The sequence below is a fragment of the Trematomus bernacchii genome, unplaced genomic scaffold (assembly GCF_902827165.1).
Source record: "Trematomus bernacchii unplaced genomic scaffold, fTreBer1.1, whole genome shotgun sequence".
NCBI lineage: Eukaryota > Metazoa > Chordata > Actinopteri > Perciformes > Nototheniidae > Trematomus > Trematomus bernacchii.
Window position 1 is genome coordinate 36,169 of NW_022987789.1, and position 15,186 is coordinate 51,354.

Below are 15,186 nucleotides of genomic sequence, written 5' to 3' on the forward strand. Positions count from 1 at the left end.
AAAAAATGATATTATACTAATGTTTCAACATAGTTTAATACAAAAATAAATGTTATGACAAAGCCCTACAAATAACAACAATAAACATAATAATACAAAAATGTAAAAAAATGTTTTATATAATAATTTTTTTTTATCAACTCTGATTTCTCATGGGCGGGCCACCCATGACGCCGGGCCTGCAGTGGAGATGCTGTCAGTACTGATGAGCTGTGAGGGAGATGAAGGAGTTGTTAAACATCTGATCAAAGTTAAAGTTTCAGATTATCAATGGATTGTTTCTACATCATCTCTGAGATTAAAGGTCTCCTATCATGCAAAAGTCACTTCCTGATGTTCTTTTCTACATCACATGTTGTCCCCGGTGTCAGGAGACACACAAAGTGTCAGGAAACAAAACCCTCTCTCTTTTCCTCCGTACCAACATCTCTAAAACGGGGGGGTTCGAACAACGGAGGCTGATCCAGATTGCTGCGTCATGACGGCATTACTAACATGTGGGCGGGCTTTACACCAACGGGCCAATCAGAACGTTGCTGTCAGAAACAATGGGACGTGTTTGGAAGTAATATGGTCTGTGTTTACATTAGCATGCCTAACACTCAGAGCTAACCCTGTACTGGAGAGAGCAATGTGTAAAGAAGCAGGAAATAAAAAGGAACCTCACCTTGTGGTAATACCTGAGAGAGAGAAAGAGTTTGAGCTCCATACTGTTCAGAGATAATCCTTGATGTGGTTTGGAACATGATATGGAGTTTAAATCACCGGCAGCATTTAGCTGAGTTTCTGCTGGTAGAATTCTGATCAGGCATTAGCTCCACCTCCTTCTTTTTCTTTGTTCAAGCTAAGGACCCGAACCTGCTCTTCTCTAACAGCTGGAACAGAGGGATATGAGGGATTCTAAAATGCATGATCTGTTTGGTATTTTGAGCAAAACACATCATAGCCATGTTTTTATATATTTGTATATATCTGAGACCCATAATATATGCCTAAAAATAGCATGATAGGAGACCTTTAAAACCCTGTTAACTCTGAACAGATTATTAAACCTGGAGTTATTTCAAACAGGAACATTGTTTCTAAAGTTACATCATGTTTCTTATCAGACTGAAGGGCTGGCAGTTTGTCAAGAGATCAGCTGTTCTGCTCTGATGCTCAGCTCTGAAGTCCAACATCCATCTGAGAGTTCTGAACCTGAGTGAGAACGGCTCTGAAGGATTCAGGAGTGAAGCTGCTGAGAGATCTTCTGGAGAGTGCAGACTGCAGGACTGGAGACTCTCAGGCAGTTCACTGACTCTCTGTACTGCTGGAGATCTCATGTTCATTAGTTATTCACCTGATTCTTCTACATAATTACTACAATCTTATAAAAGTTCTAAATGTTCTTTTATTCATAAGCTTCATTTGTAGGGTACTAAAGTAAGAACTGCAGAGATAAATGTTTGACTGATTCTTAAAGGAACTGTAATAGATGTTAGTTGTAAAAAGTAAATCTATGTTTTTAATATTTAGTACACGATAACGTCTGAATAAAGTTCATCTGAAGTAATATTAGTTTTACAGGATAAAGTTTAAACTTTCTGAAGAGACATATGTTTGTGTGCCCATTCATTTCAATGTTGAGTAACACATCTGATTATAAATGATTTGTATCCTCACTCATGTTTTCTTTATTCAGTCGTGGGACTGCCAGTTTGACAGAGATCAGCTGGTCTGCTCTGATCTCAGCTCTGAAGTCCAACATCCATCTGAGAGAATCTGGACTGAGAGGCAACACTCTGCAGGATTCAGATGTGAAACTGCTGAGAGATCTTCTGGAGAGGCCAGACTGCAGACTGGAGACTCTCAGGTCAGTAAGGGGTCTCTGCTGGTTCAGCGTATGTATGAACCACAGGGAGGTGTTTCTCCACTGGGGAAACAGATTCAGTGATGTTACCCACTGACTGCAGGCTCTTTCATTCTTCCATCAACTAAGAAGGCCAGCTGGACATGCAAAGCCACACTTTAGTAATCAACTCTTAACAGACATATGGGGTTTTACAGAAGCAGTGGGAAAGGTATAGTCTGTTCTTATGGGATGTTTTTAGTTTCTAGCCCAGGGGTGTCCAAACTGCGGCCGGGGGCCAAATGAGGCCCTCGGGATCGGCCCCTCAGCAAATTCTGAAAGTATAATGAAATATGGCCACCACATGAAACTTGTGCTTGTCTTGTATTGTACTTCTTAAATATATATGTACACATATATATACACGGTAGTATTCATTTGTCTAATAAGAGCCACCTTTAACCTCTTAAGCCCTGAGCCTGTGTTTTCAGGTCTCAGGCTCGAAAATGACATTCCCAGAACAAATGACCATATCTTCCCTTCTAAAAGGGTTAAATTAATCATCTTTTTTCTCAAAGTAATGATAAACATGTGAGTTGGATTTAGAAAAAGTCAGAATCAATATAGATGTTTTTTATTTTAAGAAAATTCAGATTTTACATAGTAAAAAACTGTAAATTATAGTGTCCGTCCAAAAATTATTTTTTACAGATAGTGAAAACTACCCTTGATGATGGGTTAGTAGACTAAAAGCTTTAGGAATCCCAAAGTACAACATATAATAAGTACCCTGTATCAAGATTGATGCAAAACAAGTGACATTTGCCCGTTTTAGAGAGATTTAGCCAAAACAAAACCCCACTTCTGGGTCATTTGGGTGGATTTGACCTATCTCTGCCCCCCATTGCTCGATTTAATGAAATGAAATCTCTTTATAACCGCTAGAGCCAATGGAATCGAGGGAAAGTTATATACACACCAACACGGTTAACAAATAAGGAGTGAGAGTGACGCGTTACCAAAACCGGAAGCTGCATACACTCTGGTGGCTACCATTAGCCAGCTAACTTTTCCGCTCCGATTTTATACATAAAAAATGGAATTATGGCATTATAAATATTTTTAAAAAGGTACAGGTACATTATCAACCTATGGATCAACAGTTGTAGATTTTTTTTTTTCCGTTTTAATGCCAATTGAACCGTCTTTTAGACCTAATTGACAGGCTACGGTGAGGACGATCTGCCGTAAAAGCTCCGTAAAGGTACGTGTTGTGATGTCTGTGTTTGCTTCCCCTGTCGCAATTTGGGATCGCTCAGTGATGATACTATACCTAAATAATCAGTGGAGTCTCAGCTTTAATCGGCTATATTGTATGTGCAGCTACGATAAGTAATAAGGGTATTTTTATCTTGAATTGTGTGCCGCAGTGCGTTAGAATTTTTTCGCTCAGGGGTCATTTAGACGCTTCTTATGAGACTTGTGTTTTGTTTTGGTAAAAATGGTTCATATCTTCAGTTAGCTGAGATTCTTCCCGTTAATCTGGTGCTACACATTCATAGTTTCATAAATGTTAAGAAGCCCTGAGACATTATCTCGAAAACAAAACGGTGGGAGGGGTCCAATGGGGGGACCGCCGTGCTTAAGAGGTTAAAATAAATTCAGTCAATTAAAGCTGAAAACATTTTCTAACAAATCTAACTTGATAAGAAAAAAGCCCAATAACTTATTGTTATATCAAGCGTGAAATAAACCCTTCATATTTCCTGTAATTATAATCAATCTGAAGCTCCTGTTTAAAGGAATGAGCTGCTAACAGAATAAAGTAAACCCTCTGGAGAGCTGGGAGCTGTTTTGTTTCTTAAAGCATCTTCAAGTAACAAGCATCCTTTACCTTCATTTGATTGAGTTTCCTGACTTATAACTGAACTCATGAGACAGTAAACCTCTAGAGAGCGGCCCAGACCTTTATATATTTTTCTGTATGTGGCCCTCTGTTTGGACCCCTGTTCTAGACCAATGACTGGTTACTTCCTGTCATGCAGCTGAGAGCTGTGGCAGGCAGTCGTAGTGTTTGCAGAGAAGATATGATGGGATGTAAAGCATGAGATCAGGACTCTGAAGCTGACTCAAAGAACAAACACTTATTTTAAACTGGATCTTAAACTGTTGGATTGTGTTCATCTCTACAGGATCAGATGGGGTGAAGAGCCGATGAGAGCCACGATCCAGAAGACCTGTGAGTACTGAAACCATATCCTCCATTCATCAAGATAGTAAACTCTTTAATGGAGCATGACCTCAGAGGAAAACAACACTCTTCTTTCTCTCTTCATCATTTTATCTGTTTCTCTTAGTTTTATCATCATCATTATTCTCTCTCTCTCTCCTTCTCCTCTCAGGTGACAGGAAGTGAAGACACACAGAAAGGTGAGAGGTCGTACTGTGTGAAGTTTATTTATTGAGGTTTCAACACGTTTTTCTGGTGTTCCAGACAAATCTGCAAGCTCAGGTTTTATTTGTTCTCAGTTTATTCATCACGGGGCGAGTTTGAGACGTGAAGAGGAGCGTGGAGGCATTTTGGAAAATAAAGAAGAAGGCTGCAGCTGATGAGAGACTTCCTGTTAGCTCTCCTCAATATCAAATGAACAAAACAATCAATTGTACTTAAAGCTTTCTTAAGAAGACAGATGTGTTGCACATACACCTGCTGCTACCTACCACCACCTCCCACCCATCCCGGCACCAAAGAGGAGACTCCATCGACCCCAGATACCCCAACTCACTCTTCTTCAGGTTAGCTTGGAGCCCCGCCTTTACCTGCCCCAACATCTCACTTTGAACGATGTAGTCATCCGGATATCTGCATACTGAGAGTGGGACGCAGGACCCGGTCCATGAGCTGCTGGAAGGGGGTCCACTGGACTGGAGGGGCTCTTGGATCTGGTGATGCCTTGCTCTCCTGGAAAGGGTGAGGACACCTATCTGCCATAGTTTCTCCACCTGACGACTGAGTTCGGCATCGGGGGTTCCAGTTGGGGGTGAAGAGACATCTGGGGGGCATCCGATGGCTCCTGAATAGGGGGGGCCCTTGGAGTGTCCAACCTAATGATAAGAATAAGAATAATGCATTTTATTTGTAAAGCACCTTTCATTGCTAAAAGTAATCTCAAAGTGCTACAAGGGGCATAATATACTTATTTTTTTAAATAACACACAGTTTAATAAAAGGCTTTTTAAAAAAAAAGAAAGGTTTTTAGGCCCTTCTTAAAGGAAGTCAGTGGTCTGTGGAGTCCTCAGTTTGTCTGGGAGGGAATTCCACAGGTGAACAGAAAGCCCCCCCATGGTGCGGAGTTTGGTCCTGGGGGGGGAAGCAGATGGTTGGTTGTAGAATGGAGGTTGCGTGTGGAGGTTTGTGAGGAGAGTAGTTCCTTGAGGTATGAAGGAGCGTTTCCCGTGGATGCACTGATGGGTGAGGAGTGAGATCTGTATTTGAACCTAGCTGGAGGGCTATTGGTGCCCCCTGTGGACCAAAGAGACTCTTTTGGTTGGGGTAATGAGGTGAAAGTTATCTGCACCTATTAGTAGGAGAGGCTGCACTTTGGAAAAGAGGGAAGGGGAAGGCCTTGTAGGCGGAGATAGTGTTTCTTGAGATCATCCACAGGATAACTCTAGTCCACAAGTGAAAGTCTGTCAGAGGTGAATTGTCTTTGAGGAGGAATGTTTTCTTGGGATTGAAAGAGGGTGATATCTCAAAGGTCACTGAGGCTCCATTTTCAGAATAATATATATGATATGTTTTATAATGATTGATCATTAAGTGTTCTCAAAGCTGGTAAAGGTGCAGCTAGTTTGAATGACTTTGTATACTGCAGGGTAGTGTTGAGATCTCCATATTAGGTTGAATACTTAAAATGAAAGTAATTATAATCAATTATATTCTTGTATAACCCACAATGAAAATGCTTAATATTTATGGTTTCTATATTTACAGTATAAACAAAACACAAGTGGTTTGTTAAATTGAGTGTGTAAGGCCTATAATGGTTTATGGGTGTCACTGATAAGAGAGGAGAGACAGTTCTTCCCTCTTCCCTCACAGCAGTACACGGGAGGGGGGCTCCTGACTTAAGGAGAAATACATTGAGGCCCCAAAAAGGTTGGTTATGTCATAGCCGAGAATAATATTTTGCAAGTCCTGCAGAGTAGGGGTCATGACCTTTTTACACAAACATGGGAAGGTGTGTCTTATGCCATAGCCATAGGAATATGTCTGGACAAGTCCATGTCCTGTACATCAGAGGCCATGCCCAGTTTCCACAAATATGGGTATGGAGGAGGTGTCTTTGGGTTTTTCTGTCCTGTTTTTGTTTTTGGGTTTTCGCCTCTGTAAGGTTCTCTCCAACTTTGTAACTATTGCTTAATCTCTGTGTATTGAATGCTGAGTGAATGGTTGGATGCAAGTTTAAAACTAGAATTCCAACTGATCATTCTGAGGAACTGACCTCTGAATGTGTCAGGCCATAAGGTGTGAATGTTAACCCCTGCGATCTGTGAGGAAATTCCTTTGGATTTTGTCGGAAGACTTTAATGTCTAAACTATGAATTAAGGTTTTAGATTAGAAAATGACCCCAGCATGATATGTTTAGTATGATTGTAATTTTGTAACGAGAGAAGGTAAAAACCCTGTATACGTGTGGACCATTTTTCTTCAAATAAACTGATCCCACCTTTTGGACTGGGACAACTTAAAATACATCTGTGCTCTCCTCTCCTGCTTAAAGGTAAGATTGCACACTGCCCCACTCACACTTAGTATAGGGCCACACCTCACTACTGATATCAAAATCCTTCGGGATCGCTTAAACAGATTTAGCGGGTCGTCTGAATTGAAACAGCAGTTAATTGAACCTGGTTCTCCAGGAGTTAATAGAGGTGAGATCTTGCTGACGTTGGTGGATCTGAGCCAAGCAGTAAACTTACAAAGACTCAATAACTTCTGTTAGGTCAATTAGTAGGTCTGAGTAATTTGCCGGAATAAATTATCAGCCCTCCCGACTCCAACAGTAGCTTGTGAATTTACTCCAGGTGGAACTAAAGTCTGATTTAACACTTGATTATATTTCACATCATTCATCCAGATCTGTAAAGTAACTAAAGGGATTAAATACATGTAGTCAAAGTACACCATGTACCTCTGAACTGTAGTGGAGTAGAAGTAGTACACAGTTGCATAAAAAGAAAACTAAGCTTCATCTCCAAGCCCAATGGCCTTGGAAGAGCTGCTAAGGAAAAGGAAAGACATCTGGAGACTTTGGAGAGACAGCTAACGGACAAACTCAAGGAACTGAAAGACACTCCCTAATAGGCCGTATGCTGTTTAGCCTTACCTTGAATGATTCAGTGCAGTGTTCTGTGCAGGTTGGTGGTTTGCTTTTTCAACTCAAGGAGCTCAAAGACTGATTGAAAGTTGATTTGATTTGCATAAGTTCTGATTGCTGATTCAATGTGAAGGAAAATTCACATTTGAGTTGATACAGTATATGTGAGAAGCGGACTATTAGGTTTGAATGAGACCTTTGAGCGTTTTGCACCTAAATAAATAATTAAAATGAACCTTGTTTTGACTTTGCCTCTTTTGTTGATATTTGTGGTTTATGCTACAATGTGCACCAATATGTGTAAAAAAGGTTTGCAGATATCAAGTATGATATATGAATACACATTTGATTATTGATTGGTCATGGTGATTTTATGATTTTCTTATGGCTGCTTATCCTCCAGGACTTTTTGAAGGCTGCAAACAGAAGGAGAATGTTTTCTGTTAGTTTAGTGGTTCTGTCCTGGAGAGATGATCATTTTACCGAATACAGTTACTCAAGTACATCTTCGATCTTTGCAAATCAGTTATGAGTCTTCTTCAAACAAATCGCACTCAATTTAAGGCGATGCCTCTCATATGACGCACACCTGCACACTTGCTCGCCTGTTCCACTCTTCGTTTTCCGAATGCCAGGAAGGATTCTTGCCTAGCTTCTGAAGGACCTGACTCGGAAGACTTGTCCTACCAAGGAAGCGTCCTCGACATTGAGAAACACCCCCCGTGTCTCAATTCAGGGGCTGCATCCTTCGGAGGACGCAGCCTACGCGGTCCACGAAGGATGCAGACCGAGTGGCCTACGAAATGAGACGGTCCAGCCTGCGGAGCACTGCCTGTTTACGTCACATGATACGCGCTGTTCTGTTGCGCTGCTCCAGCAGCCTGATAGCATATGAGCTAACAAGCTAACTCAGCTGAACATGATCCAGAAACTTTACTTTTTTACTTTAACCATTTTTTGGAGATCACCGACGGCGATGAAATAAAGAGGACCATGGCCAGGTGAAGCTGTTCCTTTAGCCCCCAGTAATGTTACATTAGTAAGTTAACAAGTACATTATATAGCTGATGTGATTTAATCATATTATTTCATATTTAACATAAGTCTTAATTTGTCTGTACTAATAAAACGATATGTTTTTTAAATGAACAACAGCATATTGTTTAGATTGATTCTAAACAATATTAGTTTTCTAATCTTATTAGCTGTGATTATAATAGTTTATATTCTCCTTCTTCCCCTAAACCAGCCCAGATGATGTCCTACTGACCCCAGGTCAGCACCTCCAGGTCCAACAGCTCCGTGACCCCCCGCTCTGCTGAAATACACAATTAAAGATTTTCTATAGCCTATTTTTTGTGTTAATATAATTAAACAAAACTTAAGACAGTTTAATGACCTAGAGATATCCTATTATTCCACTGCTTATGTACACATGTTGTAAATAATGGTTAAAACCTCAGTAAATGAAATAAACAATGTGTTTAACAATTACTATTTTAATTCAATTTTGTATTTTCATCTAATCACAAAGTAGAGGTAAGAATATATCCATCCTCTCTCTGCAGCTTCATGTCTTCTATTATGAGAACTTTCATCATTGAGACAGAGGAAATCAATCGTGCCATTTAACATCAACAGCAGTAAGCTATAGCCTAATCATTAAATATCTATTAAAAGAAAGGACACATAAAAAATCCAATTCTGAAACTAAGACACAGAAAAGTGCAAGATAAAATATAGATAAACATAAACAAACACAATTTAGATTAAGTAATATAATCTTAGTTGTAGATTAAATCTAGACAGTATTGCAAATAAATGAACTGTTAACAGCAATGTAATAAGTATATACAGTATATGCAAAATGAGATGTTGTATATGGCACACAGATGAAATAATTTAATTTGAAGTAAAAGTATGTAAGGCTGAAGTGGCAGCAGTGTTGAGCTCTACAGTTCTGCACTGATACGTCTGGAGGACGGCAGTGAGCAGAGGATTGGGTGGATGATGTTCCTGATCGCCGTTTTGCTTTCTCCAGCACCACGGGGGGTCCAGGTGGATGGCAGCTCTGCTGATTTAACGTGCACCTTTCAGATCTATTTCTCCAGAATTGTCCTAATCATCCTTCATAACACACAAGGGGACGGGTTATAACCGGAAAAGCATGACATGAGCCCTTTAAAATCTGGAGATAAGACTTTTATAAGGAAGGCTGGAGATTTTTTATTTATTTGATAGGGAGACAATGCATTTTAATGTCATTCCCATATAAAGCATGTGTTTCAAATAATGTGAGAGTTTATAGCTGCTGCTCATTATTCATCTTAAAGGGGACCTATCATGCAAAATGCACTTTTGTACGTCTTTTATACATGAATATGTGTCCCCGGTGTTCCAGGGAACTCACCAAGTGTCAGAAAACACAACCCTCTCTATTTTCCTCCATACCCAAATCTCTAAAAAAGGGGCTGCAACGGATCTGATAAAAACTGATCCAGATTTGAACACTGTCCTGATGTCAGGACAGTGGCGCTACGGCTATTGGGCCAACTCCACCAATCAGGAGTAGACAACCACGGCATTGCCGTTCGAAAGCGCTGGAGACGCTGTAGTACATATGCCAGGCCAGTAGGTGGTGCTGTTCTCACTGAATCTGCCCAGAGCTAGAAATAGAGTGGCGAAGTCACGCCCATCTACTTCCGCCCCATGGGACCTTATTTCGGAAAGATAATGTATTGAAGTCAATGGAGAGAGAAAACTTATCTTTCGATCCCGTTTGAATTGTGCCATGAATTACACATATGATGTTTGTCAATCTTAAAAAATAATTTCCATGTCAAAAAAGTCACAGTTTGTCGTAAAACTGTTGAAATATAAGACTATGAAAAATACGTAACTAGAAAGACTACAAATCCCAGAGTCGCGTAAGTGATGTCACAATTGTTTTCCTCCACTAAGATCTAAGTTCAGCGCCATATAGATATAATCTATCTATATGGCGCTGGCTAAGATAAGATAACTTTAACAAGATGCCTGTGTGCTTAATACCAGGTTGTTATCATACCAGCAATGGGTCTTGCTCGTTCTTTCGCTTCCCGTCTGATGAAAGGACCAGGAGTACTCTGGATCATGCTAGCTAGTAGCTAGCACGTTAGTTAGCATTACAGCCTTGTCATTTTTATTAGCCTTAACATGAAGTAACATTAAGTAACCCAAAATGTTAAACAGTAAGAGTAGTAGTCATATTTCGTGAACCCTTTGAAGAGTACTGTCACCGGTGTGATCATTCTATAATACACCATTTAAGCCCGGGGGAGAAATGCTAACGCTAACGCTAGCGATCTTCTCTACTTCATGCTATCTGCACAAATGGTTGACATTAAACATTAAAACGACCAGGCAGTTCAGAGAGAATCAAAGGAAGGCAGGCAGGCAGCTTTGCATGACATTCTTCAGGACGTGTTTCATTGTGGTGATAGTGAGGGTAGTCAATCGTTTTGTTGACAAGACAGTAGTGACGGCCATCTTGGTGACGTGTGTTGTTGACCAGATGTAGTTCATTGAGCGGTTCACACAAACAAATGTGTTACTTCACAGTTTTACGACACATTTTTTTTTTTTTGACTTGCAAAATTATCTTTTAAATTGACAAACATCATATGTGTAATTCGTGGCACAATTCAAACGGGATCGAAAGATAATCTTTCTCTCTCCATTGACTTCAATACACTCTATAAGGCTCTGTCCACAAGATGGCGTCTATCAACTTCCGGCGGGGGGTGTGGGGGCGAGTACTTCCGGTTTGAGTACAGAGTTTTTACAGCTTGACAGTTTGACAGTTTGACAGTTTGTTATGACACACCAAGAGCAAGAATGAGCGGATTTCGGGGTAAAGAAAAGCGATTGGCCTTCCAGCGGGTAAGAAAGTCGGCACTACATTGCTGTGTGCCACTGTGTACGAATTCGGCCCGTTATAATCGGGAGATAAGTTTCCATGCATTTCCCATTGATGCTGAGGTAAAGGCTCAGTGGCTGATCAAGGTCCGTAGGGACAATTTCAGCCCCACAAAAAATACCCGTGTGTGCAGTAGGCATTTTCGACCAGGAGACTTATTGGTCACAGCGGGAGGACTGCACAGAGTACAGAAAAGAGCTACACCTGTTCTCTTTGCATGGAATAACTACGAGCTACCTACACCAAGACGTAATGTTTGGGAGCGTCGGCCGAGGGCAGAGAGCCCCACCCCGGACTTGACAGCTGAGTACGAGGTGGAAACAGTTGCGCTGCCTGATCATGAGTACTGTTTAAATCCAGCGACGGCAGTGATGGCAAATCAGGTGGCCGACGAGAACGAAGCCTTGAAAATGCAGGTTAGGGAGCTCCAACACCAGCTGGAAGTGTTACAACTGCGATCTCGTTTCGGGATACAACGCCTGGCAGGGTCGGAGGAGGACATTCGTTTCTACACCAGGTTTGTTTATAAGGCTATCAGGATGTTGTTATGGCCACTAGTTTGAAAAACACCTTTAATTTGGGGAAGCTAATTTAAGAAACAAAACAATGTCTAACATGAACAATATTACATTCTTAGATTTGCCACATACAAGCATTTCCTTGCCTTTTGGAAATTGGTGGAGCCAGCAGCCAACACCAAGATGGTGCGGATCACCAACGCCAAGGCATCCTCTGCCAGCAGCTCGGATTCCTCTCAACCAACAACAACGGTATGCAGCATACAAGCATGGATGTATATTAATAATTATGCACGCTGCGCACTATACCACCGTTTAACAAGTGCATCACATCACTCACAACACACACACATGCCACACACACACACACACACATACAAACGGAAAATGTGTTACAACTGTACCCGGTCTCCCTATAACAGTATCTACAGTATGCCTAACACTTATTTGTTTTCACAGAAACTTCCACCCATAGATGAGCTGCTGCTGTTCCTCATGCACCTGTCAGTGGGCCTACATCTGAGGGATCTAGCAGAACGGTTTGGCATTCACCGCACCACAGTCAGCAGAATTATTTCCACCTGGACACACTTCCTGTACCAACTGCTTGGAAGCCAACGTCTGTGGATCCCACGCGAAGTTGTCAGCTCACCTTCCACCAGAGTTTTCAGCTTTCCCTGACACACAAGTGGTGCTTGACTGCACTGAAGTATTCTGCCAGACTCCATCATCTCTCCTGCTGCAGAGTGAGGTGTTTTCAACATACAAGTCTCATGCTACATTCAAGGCCATGATCGGCATGGCACCACATGGTGCCATTACATTTGTGTCTGGCCTGTATGCAGGATCTATGAGTGACCGGGAGATTTTCAAGCTGTCTGGCATCGTGAGCCTGCTCACACCAGACATGGCAATAATGGTCGACAAAGGGGAGGGACTTCGCCACTCTATAGAGTCCCCTTCTTGCTCTTGGTGTGTCATAACCATACTTGCCAACATTGAGACCTTGGAAATCGGGAGCATTTCAACCGCGGAGGGGGGGGGGGGGGGGGGGGGGGGTGTGCTAGTGGTTCGCCGGAGCTTAACATTAACATGCTTATTGTAGTTGTAAGTACATTGCCTGTAGCACCATGGAGCATATGTGTGGGCTGGATCTGTATCCAGGAAAGGAGTGAGCAACGGGTGGAGTTGTCGATTCTTGTTCAGTTTTCTGTGACTATCTTCCTCACACTCTCAGTTGCGCGCGCTACTAAAGAGACGCGCTACCATGGAAACCAAACAATGGTGTAGCTGTATTAAAGTCCGAGTGGAAACAGTCCAGGGTAAATCTGATTTAGTCAGAAATCGGGAGAAATGCGGGAGAAATATGACCCCGGGAGGAAACCGGGAGAGGGCTATGAAATCGGGAGTCTCCCGCGAAAATCGGGAGGGTTGGCAAGTATGGTCATAACAAACTGTCAAACTGTCAAACTGTCAAGCTGTAAAAACTCTGTACTCAAACCGGAAGTACTCGCCCCCACACCCCCCGCCGGAAGTTGATAGACGCCATCTTGTGGACAGAGCCTTATAGAGTGTATTGAAGTCAATGGAGAGAGAAAGATTATCTTTCGATCCTGTTTGAATTGTGCCACGAATTACACATATGATGTTTGTCAATTTAAAAGATAATTTTGCAAGTCAAAAAAAAAAAAATGTGTCGTAAAACTGTGAAGTAACACATTTGTTTGTGTGAAACGCTCAATGAACTACATCTCTGGTCAACAACACACGTCACCAAGATGGCCGTCACTACTGTCTTGTCAACAAAACGATTGACTACCCTCACTATCACCACAATGAAACACGTCCTGAAGAATGTCATGCAAAGCTGCCTGTCTGCCTTCCTTTGATTCTCTCTGAACTGCCTGGTCGTTTTAATGTTTAATGTCAACCATTTGTGCAGATAGCATGAAGTAGAAAAGATCGCTAGCGTTAGCGTTAGCATTTCTCCCCCGGGCTTAAATGGTGTATTATAGAATGATCACACCGGTGACAGTACTCTTCAAAGGGTTCACGAAATATGACTACTACTCTTACTGTTTAACATTTTGGGTTACTTAATGTTACTTCATGTTAAGGCTAATACAAATGACAAGGCTGTAATGCTAACTAACGTGCTAGCTACTAGCTGGCTTGATCCACACACTCCTCTTTCATCAGACGGGAAGCGAAAGAACGAGCAAGACCCATTGCTGGTATAATAACAACCTGGTACTAAGCACACAGGCATCTTGTTAAAGTTATCTTATCTTAGCCAGCGCCATATAGATAGATTCTATCTATATGGCGCTGATCGTAGCTATCTCTTAGTGTCTCAATTGTGACATCACTTACGCGACTCTGGGATTTGTAGTCTTTCTAGTTGCGTATTTTTCATAGTCTTATATTTCAACAGTTTTACGACAAACTGTGACTTTTTTGACATGGAAATGATTTTTTAAGATTGACAAACATCATATGTGTAATTCATGGCACAATTCAAACGGGATCGAAAGATAAGTTTTCTCTCTCCATTGACTTCAATACATTATTTTTCCGAAATAAGGTCCCATGGGGCGGAAGTAGATGGGCGTGACTTCGCCACTCTATTGTCAAATTGAGCAAAATGAGGCATGGCTAAAATGCATGATCATTAAGCTGACCACTTTGATACCCATCACGGATTTTAAACTCATTTTAAAAAAGCTGGAGAAATCATCTGTGGGTGTTTGCACCTGCTATATCTGAATACTTTATATGGATTTCAATGACTACTTTTTTTACGATGTTGTATTTTATTGTTGCCTCTGTGTTTAGTGTCCTGTCTGTCTGTAACTTTGTGTGGTAGTGTTACCACTGACAGGTCTCTCTTGCAAATGAGACCTTGTGTCTCAATGAGATTTTACACCTGTATAAATAAAGGCTAAATAAAATAAAAATGATCTGTTTGGTATTTTGAAAAAAAAAAAGTATAAATATGCCTTATATTGGTATGGTCCTACACTATATTATTCAAATATAGCATGATAGGTCCACTTTAAGTTGAAGTGGGCCTTAATATGTGTAGTGTAGTAAAAATATCAACCAGTATCAAAGAAATCTATATTTGTAATTTTTTGCCACTCTGGGTCTTTCAATGACTGTAATAAAAAAGACAGAGTTTGGTGACGTTTTGAGGTAACGTGGGATCATGGGAGTTGTAGTCTTCACCTGCAATGCAGTCAGCTTTTCCAAGTTAAGATTCTTTTCATTTTAATTGATTAGGGCGATTTATCGGGAGCCACATTTATTTTCCACTGAGGTCACTAATGGACCAAGTGAATGACCCGATAAAATGTATGTACTATGTAGTCTCTCTACTTTAAAAAGTCCTCTCCTGCTGATGTTCAGGTGTATATCAGTATGTAGTGTCTCTACTTTAAAGAGTCATCTCCTGCTGATGTTCAGGTGTCTCTACTTTAAAAAGTTCTCTCCTGCTGATG

At 41.1% G+C, this 15,186-nt stretch overlaps 2 long non-coding RNA genes across 2 annotated transcripts; both read left to right on the top strand.

Moving 5' to 3' along the window:
* Positions 1–3,820: 3,820 nt before the first annotated feature.
* On the top strand, positions 3,821–4,476 carry LOC117497622. The gene is made up of 3 exons (XR_004557446.1): positions 3,821–4,067; positions 4,231–4,258; positions 4,358–4,476. It is a non-coding gene; the product is annotated as an uncharacterized LOC117497622 (long non-coding RNA).
* Positions 4,477–11,662: 7,186 nt separating this feature from the next.
* LOC117497624 lies at positions 11,663–12,327 on the top strand. Its single transcript, XR_004557448.1, has 3 exons — positions 11,663–11,685; positions 11,806–11,938; positions 12,146–12,327. It is a non-coding gene; the product is annotated as an uncharacterized LOC117497624 (long non-coding RNA).
* The last annotated feature ends 2,859 nt before the right edge of the window (positions 12,328–15,186 follow it).